The 15,730-nt window shown below is 39.5% G+C and overlaps 1 protein-coding gene across 4 annotated transcripts in view; it reads right to left on the reverse strand.

The window, feature by feature from the left end:
* The window catches only part of KLHL3 (kelch like family member 3), a 287,169-nt gene that overhangs the window by 122,780 nt on the left and 148,659 nt on the right, over positions 1 to 15,730 (reverse strand). The window lies entirely within an intron of this gene.

The following is a 15,730-nucleotide window of genomic DNA, read 5'->3' on the forward strand; positions in this document are numbered from 1 at the left end:
AGGCCCCTCTGTGGCCTGCAGTGGAGTTTATCATCCACCTGGGGAAATTCACTTGTAGGTCACAGTTTATGTTCCAAATCCTCCTCCCAAATTCTATAATAGCTCTGAGTGTCTGATAGATGGGGAGAAGTTAAGGAAAAAGCACCTGACAGAAGTGAGATGAACACAGAGAGAAATTAAAAGAATACAGAGAGAAATTGGAAAATTAGTCGAAAAAGAGAGGTAGTACAAATAGGTGAAACTAAAACAAACCCTATTTTACTCCAAGAGGCCAAAGACTACTGCAGTAAAGCTACCACAATGAATCCTAAAATATCTTAGCACAATCCTAAAATATCTTCCTAAAATCTGTCATATTGGAATTTAACTTAAGCTGTGGCTCCAACTAGTAAGTCTCCCACTGAACCCCCATATCCAGCCAAAGATCTTTCACATCCTGTAATCTCCAGCTGCTAAGCTTCGATTTAGACTAATTTAACTCTCCCTGCCTGGAAAGGCTTCTCCAATCCCAGTCCTTGAGTCTTTCTGGGAGGCTATTCAAAATCCCATGTCTTCATAAAACCTTCCCTAATCATACCAATGACAGCCAATCACCACCAAAATAGCTACAAACTATACTGTCCTGTATTGTCATCTCACACCTAATATACTGTCTTGGCTAATTCATTATTTATAAATCTTCTTTCCCAAACTAAAACATAATATTGTGGAAGGCAGGAGGCCAGTCTGTATATCCTAGCCACAGAGGCTTAGAGGTAACTGGGGCAATCAGCCGCAAAAAGTGGTGCAGAAGCTACCCTAATGCCTCAGAAAAATCAGCTATGAGCATCTCTCTTCTGGGACCCCTCAAGACACCCCTGGGCTTTTCCAAATCTGTACCAGCTCTCACTGGGTGAGTGACTTTCCTGAGTAGTGTTCTCCACACTCTGGACCTCATGCTCAGCTACTCATTCACAATATAGGGTCAGACCAGACAGTCTTTAGAGTCCCTTTCAGCTCCAAAATCACAGGATTCTAAAAATGTTTTAAATGGTCTGTTTCTCTTCTCAGAGTAATCTGTGTGATTGTTTAAGAAGAAATACTAGGCTCTAATGTTTTGTAGGGGGCTTCAAGGAGGATAACATGATGTAGGTGAAAGTATGAAGAGACGTTCAGTAAATCTATCATTCTTATCATTTTAACCTGTTAAATGTCTTCACTACTACAAAGCTCTGAAACCACAGAAGGAAGAGAGAAACACTGGGGTGACAGAAAGTAACAGTAACTAAGACTTTATATAGCCTCCTGAACTCAAACTGGCTACAGGGTTATTCTCAAAGATTACCTCCCCTGGCACCTCAGCGTTCTCTTAGACGAGGCCATTACTCACACTCACTCTTTCTCAAGTGAGAAGAGGCCTGGATAATTTCATTTACACCCTACAGGGCTGTATCTTCACTTCTTCCTTTCACAACAATACCCCTCATATCTTGTTCCCTCTATGTCCCTTCCTCCTCTAATCAGCCTTGTGGCCCTGCTCCAGATATTTCCTCTTGAGGTCAATCACAGGGACCACAAAAAAACTGAACATCACAAATAAGGAAACTGAATCTCGGAATCCGTGCCAGAGTTCAGACATCCACCAGGAAGACAACCGGGTGATTCATAAAAGGGACATAAGAGATAACTCCTTTGCACATACCCACGTTTACATATTCGCCTTACAGGAGGGTGAGGAAATGCCACATCTAATACACCAGACAGAAAGAAAAAAGATCCGAAAAGGAAATATGTAAGAGTTGTGGGTATTCAAGTTTCAGAATACAACTATTAAGAGCCAATATAAAAACCCTGCAAAATTTCCCTGCAACCCACTTTTGCCATGCTAACCAATATCATTATAATGTATGTGTCAAAACCATACTACTACACCTTCATACTTTATTCACCACTCACGATTCACGGGAAGTAGACAGAATAGAGAACACTCAGAAGAGGCCATTTAGAAAAGAAAGCTCATCTTAAGCAAAAAGAACAAAGCTGGAGGCACCACATTAACTGACTTCAAACTATACTACAAGGCTATAGTAACCAAATCAGTATGGTATTGGTATAAAAACAGACACATAGACCAATGGAACAGAAAAGAGAACCCAGAAATAAAGCTGTTCACCTACAACCAACTGATTTTCAACAAAGTCAACAAAAATAAGCAATAGGGAAAGGACTTCCTATTCAATAAATGATACTGGGATAACTGGCTATCCACATGCAGAAGAATGAAACTGGACCCTATCACCATATATAAAAATTAACTCAGCCAGGTGCAGTGGCTCATGCCTGTAATCCCGACACTTTGGGAGGAGGCCAAGGCAGGCAGATCACCTGAGGTCAAGAGTTTGAGACCAGCCTGGCCAACCTGGCAAAACCCCATCTTAACTAAAAATACTAAAATTAGTCAGGTGTGGTGGCATGTGCCTGTAGTCTCAGCTACTTGGGAGCCTGAGGAAGGAGGATCATTTGAACCTGGAGGTTACAGTGAGCCGAGATTGCACCACTGCACTCCAGCCTGGGTGACAGAGTGAGACTCTGTCTCAAAAAATAAAATAAAATAAAATAAAATAAACTCAAGATGGAGTAAACAATTAAATGTAAGACCTAAAACTATTAAAATCCCAGGAAAAAAAACTAGGAAATACCCTTCTAGACACTGACCTTGGCAAAGAAGTTACGACTAAGTCCTCAAAAGCAATTGCAACAAAAGCAAAAATTGACAAGTAGGACCTAATTAAACTAAAGAGCTTCTGTATAGCAAAAGAAACTATCAACAGAGTAAACAGTGTACGGAATAGGAGAAAACATTCATAAACTGCATCTGACAAAGGTCTAATATGCAGAATCTACAAGGAATTTAACTCAACAAGCAAAAAACATATAAATCTATTTTTAAAAGTGGGCAATGGACATGAACAGACGTTTCTCAAAAGAAGACACACAAACAGCCAACAAACATGAAAAAATGCTCGTCATCACGACTCACCAGAGAAATGCAAATCAAAACCACAATGAGATACCATCTCATCTTACACCAGTTAAAATGACTATTACTAAAAAGTCAAAAAATAACAGATGTTGTCAAGGCTGTGGAGGAAAGGGAATGCTTATACACTGCTGGTGAATGTAAATTAGTTCAGCTACTATGGAAGGCAGTCTGGAGACTTCTCAAAGAACTAAAAATAGGACCACCTTTTGACCCAGCAATCCCATTACTACGTATATGCTCAAAAGAAAATAAACCATTCTACTAAAAAGGCACACACACTTGTATGTTCATCGCAGCACTATTCAAAATAGCAAAGACAAAAAATCAAGTTAGGTGCCCATCAATGGTGGACTCAATAAAGAATGTGTGGTATATATACGCCATGGAATACTACACGATCATAAAAAAAAACAAAATCATGTCCTTTGTGGCAACATGAAAGCAGTGAGAGGCCATTATTTTATGTGAATTAATGCAGAAACAGAAAACCAAATGTCACATGTCCTCACTTGTAAGTGGGAGCTAAACACTGGGCACATATGGACATGAAAATGGGAACAATAGATACTGGGGACTACTAGAGGATGGAGGGAGGGAAAAGGGGTGATATGATTTGGATGTTGGTAGGATCCAAATCTCATGCTGGAATGTAATCCTCAGTGTCAGAGTTGGAGATAGGGCCTAGTAGGAGGTAACTGGGTCATAGGGGCAGATCACTCATAATAGTTTCACGCTGTCCCCAAAATAATGAGTTATCACTCTGAGTTCATTCAAGATCTGGTTGTTTAAAAGTGTGTGGCACCCTCCTCCTCACTCTTGCCTCTGCTCTCATCATGTGATATACCAGCTCCCCCTTTGCCTTCCACCATGATTGTGAGCTTCCTGAGGCTTCCGTAGAAGCAGATGCCAGCGCGCTTCCTGTACAGCCTGCAGAGCCATGAGCCAATTAAACCTCTTTTCTTTATAAATTACCCAGCCTCAGGTATTTCTTTATAGCAACACAATAATCGCCTAATACAAGGAGCAAGCCTTAAAAGGTAGTTGAAAAGCTACCTATTGGGTACCATGCTCATTACCTAGGTGACAGGATCATTCATACCCCAATCAGCATCATGCAAAATACCCATGTAACAAACCTGTACATGTACCCCTTGACCTAAAATTAAAGTTGAAATTAAAAAAAAAAAATAGGGAAGAAAGGTTATCTAGCAAAACCAGGGACAGAGCTGAGTCAGGAAGCAAAGTCTCCAGACTCCTAGCACAAAGTTCCTACCCCCAATATTTTCCAGTTTCAGAGATACATTTTACATTTTCTACCTTATTATCCAAATGTTCTCTGGACCACAGCCTGAACCTGTTTGCTCTAGGCTAATTTTCCTGACTGGACTTCAGATTAAGGACAGTTGCTGTTGGAGTCTTACAGTAGAGGAGAGTCAAAAGAATGAAAGTGGTATCTGTCTGGAGAAAAAGGTACCATCATCAGATTGCCCAGCAATAATAGTGTCTTAGTCCAGCGGGCCCCAACCTTTTTGGCACCAGGGATCAGTTTCATGGAAGGCAACTTTTCCAAGGATGGGGGTGGGGGGTCAGGGGAGATGATGGTTCAGGATGAAACTGTTCCACCTCAGATCATCAGGCATTAGATAGCTTCTCAAGGAGCGCACAACCTAGATCCCTTGCATGCACAGTTCACAATAGGATTCATGCTCCTAGGTGAATCTAATGCCACTGCTGAGCTGACAGGAGACAGAGGTCAGGTGGTCATGCTCACCTACCAGCTGCTCACCTCCTGCTGTGTATTCCAGTTCTTAACAGGCCACGGACCAGTACCGGTTGTGATCTGGGGACCCCCGTCTTAGCCCAGTCCTTCCCACACCCCAGCCTTCTTCTACAGCTTATCAAAAGTCCCCAGTGGCCCCAGATCTCTACCCCAAAACAATTTATTCAGTTATCTACACCAACTTTGTTTAGAATCATTCAGCTCTTACGTGGCTTAGGAAGAAACCATGTTGGGAGGAGAAACTTCTTTAAGCTGGGTTTTATCTAGAAAGTTCTCTCTTCCATACTCTATCTCTGTACAGGGAGCCAGTACAGTTTACCTGAAGACAGCTGAGCCAATCATTCTTCCTTGTAAATGCCCTTTTTCTTTTCTCGCCTTTACCCTCCTTCTCCAGGACATCAGTTCCTCACATTTGCAGGCACCATAACACAGTACAATGGTCCCACACCTAGCTGTGCATCAGAAACATCTGCCCAGCTGGTTAAAATGGTAGGTGTCGGATCAATAGGCATGAAGAAAGTTTTAGGGTTATAGAAATGTTCCGTATCTCGACTGTGGTAATACCTGCACAACTGTATACAAGTACTGCATTTCATTAAACTATATACTTAAAAAGGGTTTATTTTATGCAAATTATACCTCAATAAATCTGGAAAAATGAAAAAACACTGCAGGGTCCAGCTCTTCCTCACACCCATAGAATTAGAGCCTGAGGAACAGAAATTTTTAAACATTTTTTCCTTTAGTTTTAGAGACAGGGTCTCTCTATGTTGCCCAGACTGAACTGAAACTCCTTGGGCTCAAGCAATGCTCCCACCTCAGCCTCCCAAAATGCTGGGATGGACAAGTGTGAGCTACTGCACCCACTGGGAACAGGAATTTTAATGAACTTCATAGGTGACTCTAATGCACAGCTGGATGCAAACATCACCTGAACAATGAAAAGAGCCCAGACCATTAAAATCAGACAGGGCAAGGTCCAAATGTACTTACCAGAAACATGACCCTAGGCAAGTTACAAGCTTCGATTTTCTCATCAAAAAAAGGTGAGAACAAGAGTACCTACTTCACAGCGTTGTTAGGTTAGAATGTGAAAGTATGTAAAGCACTTAGCTGAGAGCCTGGCCTATAATAAGCACTCAGCAACCATTAGCAGCTATGATGTTCATTGTCTATGCCAATGCTACCAAACTATAGTTCTGTGAGCACTCGGTCCTAGGTTCAAGAAGAAAATTAACCAGGGCCTCTCCTGGAGCTATTTTCACATCTCCACTGGTTACTATTACCAATAAGGACTAGACAAGACCAAAGCTAAATTAAGGTCCACCCACACCTGTATCACCAAAATGCCCTCTCACATTCAGGAGCACTTGCCAAGTGCCCTCAGACAGCCAGGCAGAAACTGAAAAGGAACTTGAGACCCCAAAAAGTCAAGATAAACAAAACAGCACCTTATTCAGAGGAATAAAGACTCTTCCTCTGAAGGTAAAAGAATTCACGCCAAGTAGATTCCAGAATATGATCACTCATGCCATTTGTGTTGCATTTTTAAGCTTACAAAGTGCTTCATATCCATCATCTCCTTTGACTTAAGACAACATCCCCTGAATGGTAATAATAGCTCCCATTCCTTGAATATTTACTCTGGGCCAGACCCTGTATTCCACACTCCACATGTACCCTTCTCATTTAATTCTCACAACCCTGTGGGACTATTATCTCTCTTTTAAACAAGAGAGAATCGAGGTTCTGAGAGTTAAATAACTTGAACCAAGGCCTCACTGTTAGTAAATGGCAAAGCTGGAATTTGAACCCAGTTCTGCCTGACCTCAGAGGCCACTATTAGCTATATACAGAATGTACTACCCCTATCTTACTATCTCCATTTTAGAGATAAGCTAATTGAGACAGAGAGAAAAGGTAACTGGCTCAAAACTACCTGGAGAGCCAAGCTCAGTGCAGAACCAGACCCTCAGATGCCTGGCCTAATGCCCTTTTCACCTTACCTCTGGATAAATAAAAACAGCTTTGAACCCCTAAAGATATTACATACAGGCTGGCATCCAAGGCTTCCCAACAGTTACTATACTAAAGTCCTTCCACTTGGATTCCTCTGGGCACCTAGCTTATTGACCAGGACTAGCCAAAGAATGTTCTTGGGGAAAGCTGGAAGAGTACCACCGGACCCCAAGGGAATTAAAAAAAAAAAAAAAAAAACCGGGCAGCTCTGGGGCAGACCAACTAAAGCAACAAGCAGAGCACTTCACACAGACCAGCACACTGGTCTCTGAGTCTTCCTATGAATCTGCAACCTACAACTGGTGCCCTCTGCTGGCAAAAGTATACATCTCTTCATAACAAAAGTAAAACCTAATTACTACACCAGTGGCTTAGGAAGGAAAAAAAAATCTGCTTCCTTCACAGACATTTTATTCAGGAAAGAGCACTATTTCTTACTTACAACTTTCCAATAGGTATATGCAACTTTAAACCGACTGCAATGATCCTCTCCTCTATCTGCTGCCCCTGCCTCACATCTGCAGTTCTTTCCTTTCTGGATCCATAGAAAATTGGGCTTTTACATAAAAAGATAAAATATAAATAAATGATGAAAAGCCCCAAAGTCAAGAATACAATGATGTGTATGTGGGTGAGATCGGGTCTGCACATCTAGCAAGTACAGAGAATTGAGGGAGGCACACACTTTAAGTGATATAAAACCCATGGGCAAGTATGCTCAAACATTTTGGTAAATCTCTACTTTCATAAAATAGCATGCTTATAATTCAGTCAACTAAGTCTCACTGAATGTCTACTATGCAGGTTGTACCAGAGAGTGACAGAATAAATCCTATATTAATATAATGCCAAAGAGCATACAAGCTGTTTGAGAAAATTAGACATAGGCATATACAATGGTAAAAAGTATGAGAGTCAAGTACAGAAAAGGTATGATGGAAACTCGGTGGAAGAAGAGGCACCTTCCAGTTGGGGAGAGAGGGAGGATGATATGAGAACAGAAATAAATTGAGAACTTAATAATTCTACGGAGTTTTTAAAAGGTATTCATAATTGTGAATATTTGCAAATAAGTAATTTCAATGTCCCATGATTTCATTAAAAAAATTTTTTTGGCCAGGCATGGTGGTTCACACCTGTAATCCCAGAACTTTGGGAGGACAAGGAGAGAGGACCGCTTGAGCCCAGTAGTTTTGAGACCAGCCTGGGGAACATACTGAGACCTCATCTCTACAAAAAACACTTTAAAACTTAACCAGGCATAGTGGTGTGCACCTGTAGTCCTAGCTACTTGGAAGGCATGGGCAGAGGGATCGCCTGAGCCCAGGAGTTTGAGGCTGCAGTGAGCCATAATTGCACCACTGTGCTACAGCCTGGGCAACAGGGCAAGAGCTTGTCTTTAAAAAAATTTTAAAAGATACAATTTTTTAATCCCACTACTTTAATATACTTACATATTTATTACGTTAAATATTTTTTCATTACAATATTTATTGTGTAAAATATACATTAAATTTGCCATTTTAGGCCAGGTGTGGTGGCTCACACTTGTAATCCCAGCATTTTGGTAGGCCAAGGTGGGAGGATCACTTGAGTCCAGGAGTTCAATATTAGCCCGGACAACATAGCAAGACTCCATATCTACAAAAAGATTTTTGTTGTTTTTTTTTTTTGAGACGGAGTCTCACTCTGTCACCCAGGCTGGAGTGCAGTGGCTTGATCTCAGCTCACTGCAAGCTCCGCCTCCCGGGTTCACGCCATTCTCCTGCCTCAGCCTCCCGAGTAGCTGGGACTACAGGCGCCCACCACCACGCCTTGGCTAATTTTTTTATATTTTTAGTAGATACGGGGTTTCACTGTGTTAGCCGGGATGGTCTCGATCTACTGACCTCGTGATCCGCCCGTCTCGGCCTCCCAAAGTGCTGGGATTACAGGCATGAGCCACCGCGCCCGGCCTATAAAAAGATTTTTTAAATTAGCTAGGTGTGGTGGCATGTGCCTGTAGTCAGTTCTAGCTACGGGGGAGGCTGAGGCGGGAGGATCACTTGAGCCCACGGTTCGAAGTTGCAGTGAGCTATGATCATGCCACTGCACTCCAGCGCGGGCACCAGAGTAAGAACCTGCCTCCAAAAAAAGGAAAAAAAGCCATTTTAACCATTTTTAAATATACGATTCAGCAGCATTAAGTACATTCATAATGTTGTATAACAATCACTACTATCCATTTTCAGAACTTTCTCATCATCTGAAAAGAAACTCTGTACCCCTTAAACAGTTATTTTCCATTTTTACCTCTATGAATTTGCCTACCCTAGGTACCTCATATAAGCGCAATCATAGTATGTCCTTTTGTGTCGGATTTATTTCACTTGGCATATTTTCAAGGTTCATTCATCTTGTAGCACACACCAGAAATTTATTCTTTCTTATGGCTGAATATTCCATTGTATGTATAGACCACATCTTGTTAATTCATTCACCTGATAACACTGAGTTAATATTCCACCTTCTGACAGACCTCAGTTAACATTTCCCTAATATTTGAGTTTCCAATTTTTTGCCACGTTGTAATTTTTATGCAAAGACTGTTTTCCTTTTAATAAATTTTTCAATAAACTATCTGTTAGGTTAAATTCCTAGTAATGGTGTCCCAGAGCATATGAACACTTTAATAGTTCTTAATAAATAAATCCATAATTTTACTCTCATTTGCCATTTTTCATAACCTGATAGACAAATTCCTGTCAGCAATTTGTTACAAATGTATAAAGTGTGACAAAACCAAATGGAGGGAAGCTTTTGGAGAAAAGAAAAGGAATTAACAAAGCAGAAACAGCTCAGAAGAGCTCTCCACTAGACAGAGCTGGCTGACTTCTGTGACAGGTTGCCCAACTGCTTCTTCTATCCACAACCTGATGTTTTCCAATTAACTTGGTGACTCTTAAAAAAAAAAATCTAGCTGTGTCAGGGATCTCCCGGACCAAGCCCATATTCAGAGATTTGATAGAAGGGCTCACAAAACTCAGCACTAAGTATCGTACTCATGGCTAAAGTTTATTACAGTGACACAGTAAGTGTACACAGTTGGATCATAAGGAAAAAGACATAAGCAGAATCTGGAGGAATCCACGTGCAGTCTTCTTTAGGATCTCTCCCTCCCATGAAGATTCACACAGAGCATTTTGATACCAGTGATGTTTCTGCCTAGGGACTCAGTATGCAAGGGTTTCACTGGGAGTTTGGTCATATAGACACCCTTTACCTGGCATGTATCAAAATTCCATACTACTAGAAGGAAAGCAGGTATTTAGCATAAATCATCTTGTTTGCACAGTCTAGGTATGGTAAACCACCTTTATTAGTTAGTGAACAGTGGGAATACCCCTAAATCCACATGTTCAGATAAGGGCCAACCATGCAAGTAGGCCATTCTAAAAAATACCAGTCTCAGGCCAGATATAACTTTTTCTGCGCACCCCCAATTCAAGATTCATTGTAGCCAAAAAGCAGCATCTCTCAACATATGTATGTATATACCTATGTTAGAGTTGAAAAGATTGTGGATCATTTATACCTTATCCAAGTAGTTCCAATTGCTTTCCTTATAAACCTTCATTGAAAGCAGCTGTATGACAGGAATAGGAATTTTGAGAAATGCAGAGAGAATCTTTTCAAATTCAAATCAGATCATGGAACTCCTCTGCTCAAAACTGAAACGGCTCACCATTCATCTAGTAAAAGCCAAAATCCTTACAACAACCTACAAGTCCCTACATGATCTGGCCCCTCTCTGGCCTCATTATTCCTTTTCTCCTCTTCCTTCAGGTCCAGCAACCCTGAACAAGTTGCGTTCCTCAGAGGCCACAGTCCTGCCTCAGGGCTTTTGCTCTTCCTATTCCTCTACCTAGAATGCTTTCTCTTCCCCTAAATACCTATATTGCTCACTGCCACATTTCCTTCAAGTCTTTGCTCAAATGTCACTTTCTGCGAGATCTACCCATACCACCCTATTTTAAAGTATGCTATCCTCACAAACATCCTTTGCAACACTCACCATTCCTCACCGTAATTTTTTCTATACTTCTCATCTTCTAACACACCATATAATTTATTATGTCTTATTGCCTGTCTCTCCCCAGTAAAATATAAGCTCTTTGAGGGCAGGGATTTTTGTCTTTTTCCTCTGTATTTCCAGCAGAATCAAAAAGCAGAAGGGTAACAAATTTTAATTTGACATAGTAAGAAACAGGGAGGCACTGAATTTAGGGGTAGTAACCTAGTGCAAATAGCTAGGTCTTCACGTCTGGTGGTGTTGGAAGATCAAGTCATTAGAAAATGTGAAAGTTTTTTTTCAAATTTCACTGAAGAGATGACCACAGTATATTCAGTTATTGAAGAGTTTTAATAAAAGGAACTATTTACAAGGGTGTGGACACAGTTAAGGCAAATCAACAAGGTTTGAACCATCTTGGGACTAGAGAATCCAGCAAATAGGAGACAGTTACGGGAAGTCAGAAAAGACCTAGAGGCACTGGAGCAGAGCTGTGGTCACTGACAATCTCTTGCTAAGTCTATGAGAAAGAGCAGGAACAAATATTTCAGCCTCACCTTTGTATCACGGTCCAAACCCACCATGAATAAAGCCAGAAAAGAGAGTATGCAGTTCTTTAGTAGTCAACCTGCCAGGAACACAGAGCAAGAGAGATACAGATGGAAAGTGGATCAGAAAGGGCAAAAAGAATATCCAGCACAATGGCCATTTTGTAAAGCTATACGCGCAAGACACAACACTTCAATGTGCTACCAGCATCTTTGACTATGTCCAAATCTTCCTTCTAAATCTTCTCTATTACCAGCGGCATCGCCATCCTCACTCACACAGTAATTTTGATTAATCTACTCCCTCTTCCTCATTCTTCATATATCCAATCATTTGTCAGTTATGCTTTCACAACTTACCTCTTCTCTGTCAGTCTATTTCCAATGCCACCTCTTTGTTCATGCTCTCATTCTCTTACCTGGTTAACATCAGTTGTCTTAGCAAACTTGCCACTTTGAAACATCCCCCACTGCCATTTATGTTACTCAATGCTACTGGACTAATCTTTGTTAGTTTCACTACCACTACTGTTGCTCAAAAACCTTTAATGACTTTTACTGCCTACCAGGTAAGTCCAAACTCCTTAGCCTACTACTCAAAGACCTCAGTAATCTGGTTCCAACTTAATTTTCCCAATTTATTTCTCACAACTCTCTTTTATCTTAGTACAAATTAGTCATTTGTTATCTGGAAGTCAATGAAGCTTAATGAAAGGAGCAAAATGACTAGAATTGGTCAGACTTGGATTCAACTCTAAGTTCTATCATGTCACCAGCTGGGGGTCCTTGGGAGTTACTTTTCTGGCATGAGATTTAGCGACCTTATCTGTGAAGTGGAAGGTTACTAAATGATGCAATGAGAACATCTGTAAATGTACCTAGTGTTGGGCATCCAATAAGCATACTTCTCTGAATATGCTCCATGTTTCTGCCTATCTGTCCTCTACCTAAAATGCCCTCTTTCTCCTCCCACCTTCTCTATGAGAACCTTAATCTTTTAAGATTAAATGTTATATGCTCCACAATGCTTTTCTTGATCCTTCTTTCTGCCTGAAGTCACCTCTCAACACTCACATTATTTATACCTTCCTAATATTAACAAATACTTAAAACATTACAGATAGCTAACATGATTCATCTCTCTCCTACTAGAGTTGAAGCGGCAGTGATTTAGATAACTACCACATGGAAGCTCACCCAGCAAGTAAAGAGGAAAGCCTAAAGACCATGCATGTCTCGGGTACTAAGATATAAAAGTATGCCTTTTGATAGTCTGTCCCACTTCTTCCTTAGGGGCCAAATAGTAAGATTACTGTGTACCAGAGACTACAGTAAGCCCTTCTTTATATGCATTCTTTCATTGAATCTGCTCAACAATCCTATGCAGTAGGTATTACTATAGCCTGTTTTTTACAAATAAGGAAAGTGAGGCTCGGGCCAGTTTGTCCAAGGTCGCAGTGCTATAAAGTGACTGTGTCAGGAATAGAATTTGATCTATTAGATGCCCAAATTTATGTCCTTAAGGGCTATGAAATATTAAATCAGACACCCACTATGAAGCAAATTAGATTTGCAACATAAGCATCAAAGACAAAATATACCTTTGATTTCTAAAAAGTAACCAATTAAGGAGAAGAATCTTAATTTTCATCAGAGAATATACATTCAATGACAATGGAACTAACTTCAATTTGGATGATGTGAACAATATGATATTGTGACCCAATGCTGTAAAGGAAAAGATGCATCATCTCAAAATAAATTGAATTCCAACAAGAACGCAAGATATGTGAAGACAGCAACCGCGTTTGTCTCACTGCTGAGACATAGAACTGTCTTACACAAAGGTGCCTATCACCCAATGAAACTGATGATAAACACTGGGAAATAAGCACACTGTTTAAATGGCAGAAGTTTACACTTGAGAACTTTAGAGCAGCAAATGATACCTATTTCAGATAGACTTTTTAAGTAAACCATACGAAGTGGTAAAAGAATCAAAGAGACAAAGAAAGTCTGCCTGAATAGAGAAGGAAGCAGTTAAGAATAACTACCAAAGGTGTCTTCCTGAATCCTTTTCCTAAAGGTTCAAATCATCTAGCTTCAAATGAAAGTTAAAAAATAGGTGGAAAATAGAGAATTGCCCTTTCTAATCTTCCTAGTTTGGAATTCCTTTTTAAATAGCAGCTGTCAAATATATTTTTATAATAAATGTTTTATCTTGTAACATTTACATTCTCATTTAAGACAAATACGAAGTTCACTCAAAAGCAGGGCAGCTAACGAGTTATTTGACAAGGCAGTCTTTGTTGCTATTTCAAAAGGCCAAAATAAGGCTAAGAGGAGGAAAATTTCCCGAATGAGCACCTTAAAGTGGTTCAGTAAGTTGGTTAAGATTTAGAAAGACATCCTAAGTGCAAGTGCTGTTTTTTTGGGTAAAATCCATGCAGTCTAGATGCAGTTCTGCTCAAAATCCAACATGCAAATGCCTATCTGCAATCAGCAGACACAGGCAGACAAAATTTAACCTAAAATGCAAATTCTCAAAACTTAAGCACACTTAAAAGGTAAACTAAAAAAGCCTACAAATCCAGTAACTGATACTGTCACTTCGGTTTTGAAGGAAATCATAAAGCAAAATTCTCGAGTATCCTTAATTTTTAGGTTTACTTAAAAACAAAAATTATGAAAATTAGATTTGAATATGAGATGTTCCAAATCACTAACAATGGGTGAATGGGTACAATCAGTATAGTCGTTCTGACTTGATAGTTATCACTGTGAATCGTCACTCTGATTTGATAGTTCACTGTGAACCTTAACCATTTGCAAGCTTTTTTTTTTTTTTGGATACAGTAAATCAGTACCAATGAGAACTTTTTAAATGACCTGAAACACTACAGGTATTCCAATCAAAAACTCCAAAATGCTCCAAAATCCGAACTTTTTTGAGTGCAGACATGACATTGAAAGGAAATGCTCATTGGAGCATTTTGGATTTTACATTTTTGTATGAGAGCTGCTCAGCTGGTAAATATAATGCAAATATTCAAAAATTGAAAAAAATCCAAACTTAAAACACTTCTGGGCCCAAGAATTTCAGATAAGGGATACTCAACCTGTATCATCTTTAACTGCCTTTCAAACCACTTTCAACTAAAGACTACTGAATTTAGATTTTAAAAGAATGTAAATGCAAAAAATCTTCACATTAAGATGAAAAATAGGAGGTTTACAAACAGGAGGTTCACTTTTATTTTGCTTATCCGTCAAAATACATTCAAGCATAGCACGAAAATTATATTCAACACTAGGTTCTGTACCACCTGCTCCCATGAACTCTTAAATCTGAATAATGTTCAGATAATTCTCATAGGTGGAAGGGGTCAAAACATACAACCAGTTGTCCCTCCTCCCCAAGTCCCACATGCCAAAATGCTTTTGCATATAAAGTGACAAGAGGAACCCAGAAGTGACTAAATACCACTATGCTTTTTTCTTCACTACAGTTTATAGCAATTTTAAGGGTAGACACATGACAATGAAGTGTTAATATACCATGAACACGACAGGTTGCCTTCCTAATAAACAGAAAATCCTTTTACATAATTCAATTGCAAACTTTAGAAGCCACTATATTCCCATGTTGGGAATATAAAATGACAATAACCTTATTAAACTGAAAACCCTGAGAAAGGTGAACTACTATTCCAATTGACCCAGGTCTTCCCACCAAAACTGAGTAAGTCAAGCAGAGTAGTATTTAACAATTGCAACGAAAAATCTCAGAGAATCATTTTTTGTATCCTAGAGGCCACTCTACAGCCAACAAAAAGTTGGACCAAATTACCAAATGAAGTAGCCCACATGTAATTTGTATATCACTAGAATTAAAAAATAAGACAGAAATGTATGGAAACTGTAGAACTATTTGAGAGCAAAGGATTTGACTATGTGTTAATCACATCAATGTGCAAAAACATTCACCCCATTTGTCGTAGGATATAACACTATTTGTACCAAGCATCCGCTACCCTTTGTCAGTGACTACTGAGCAGCCATAACCTAGCCTAATAATCTTAACCTTTCTTCATACTTCTTTAAAAGCCCTGTCAATCAGAAAAAAAATAAAACCTGGCAAGAACTAGACCTTTAGGAATTGAACAGTGACAAAAACTTAAAAAATGGTTCAATATTAAAATATTATTTTATTTTAAAGCCCAATAATCTTTCAGAAAGCTTCTTAGTATAGCTTTGAGCCTTCAACATCAATATTTAAGTCAAATATTTAAGTTAAATATTATCATAAC

The sequence above is a fragment of the Rhinopithecus roxellana genome, chromosome 3, assembly GCF_007565055.1.
Source record: "Rhinopithecus roxellana isolate Shanxi Qingling chromosome 3, ASM756505v1, whole genome shotgun sequence".
Lineage (NCBI taxonomy): Eukaryota > Metazoa > Chordata > Mammalia > Primates > Cercopithecidae > Rhinopithecus > Rhinopithecus roxellana.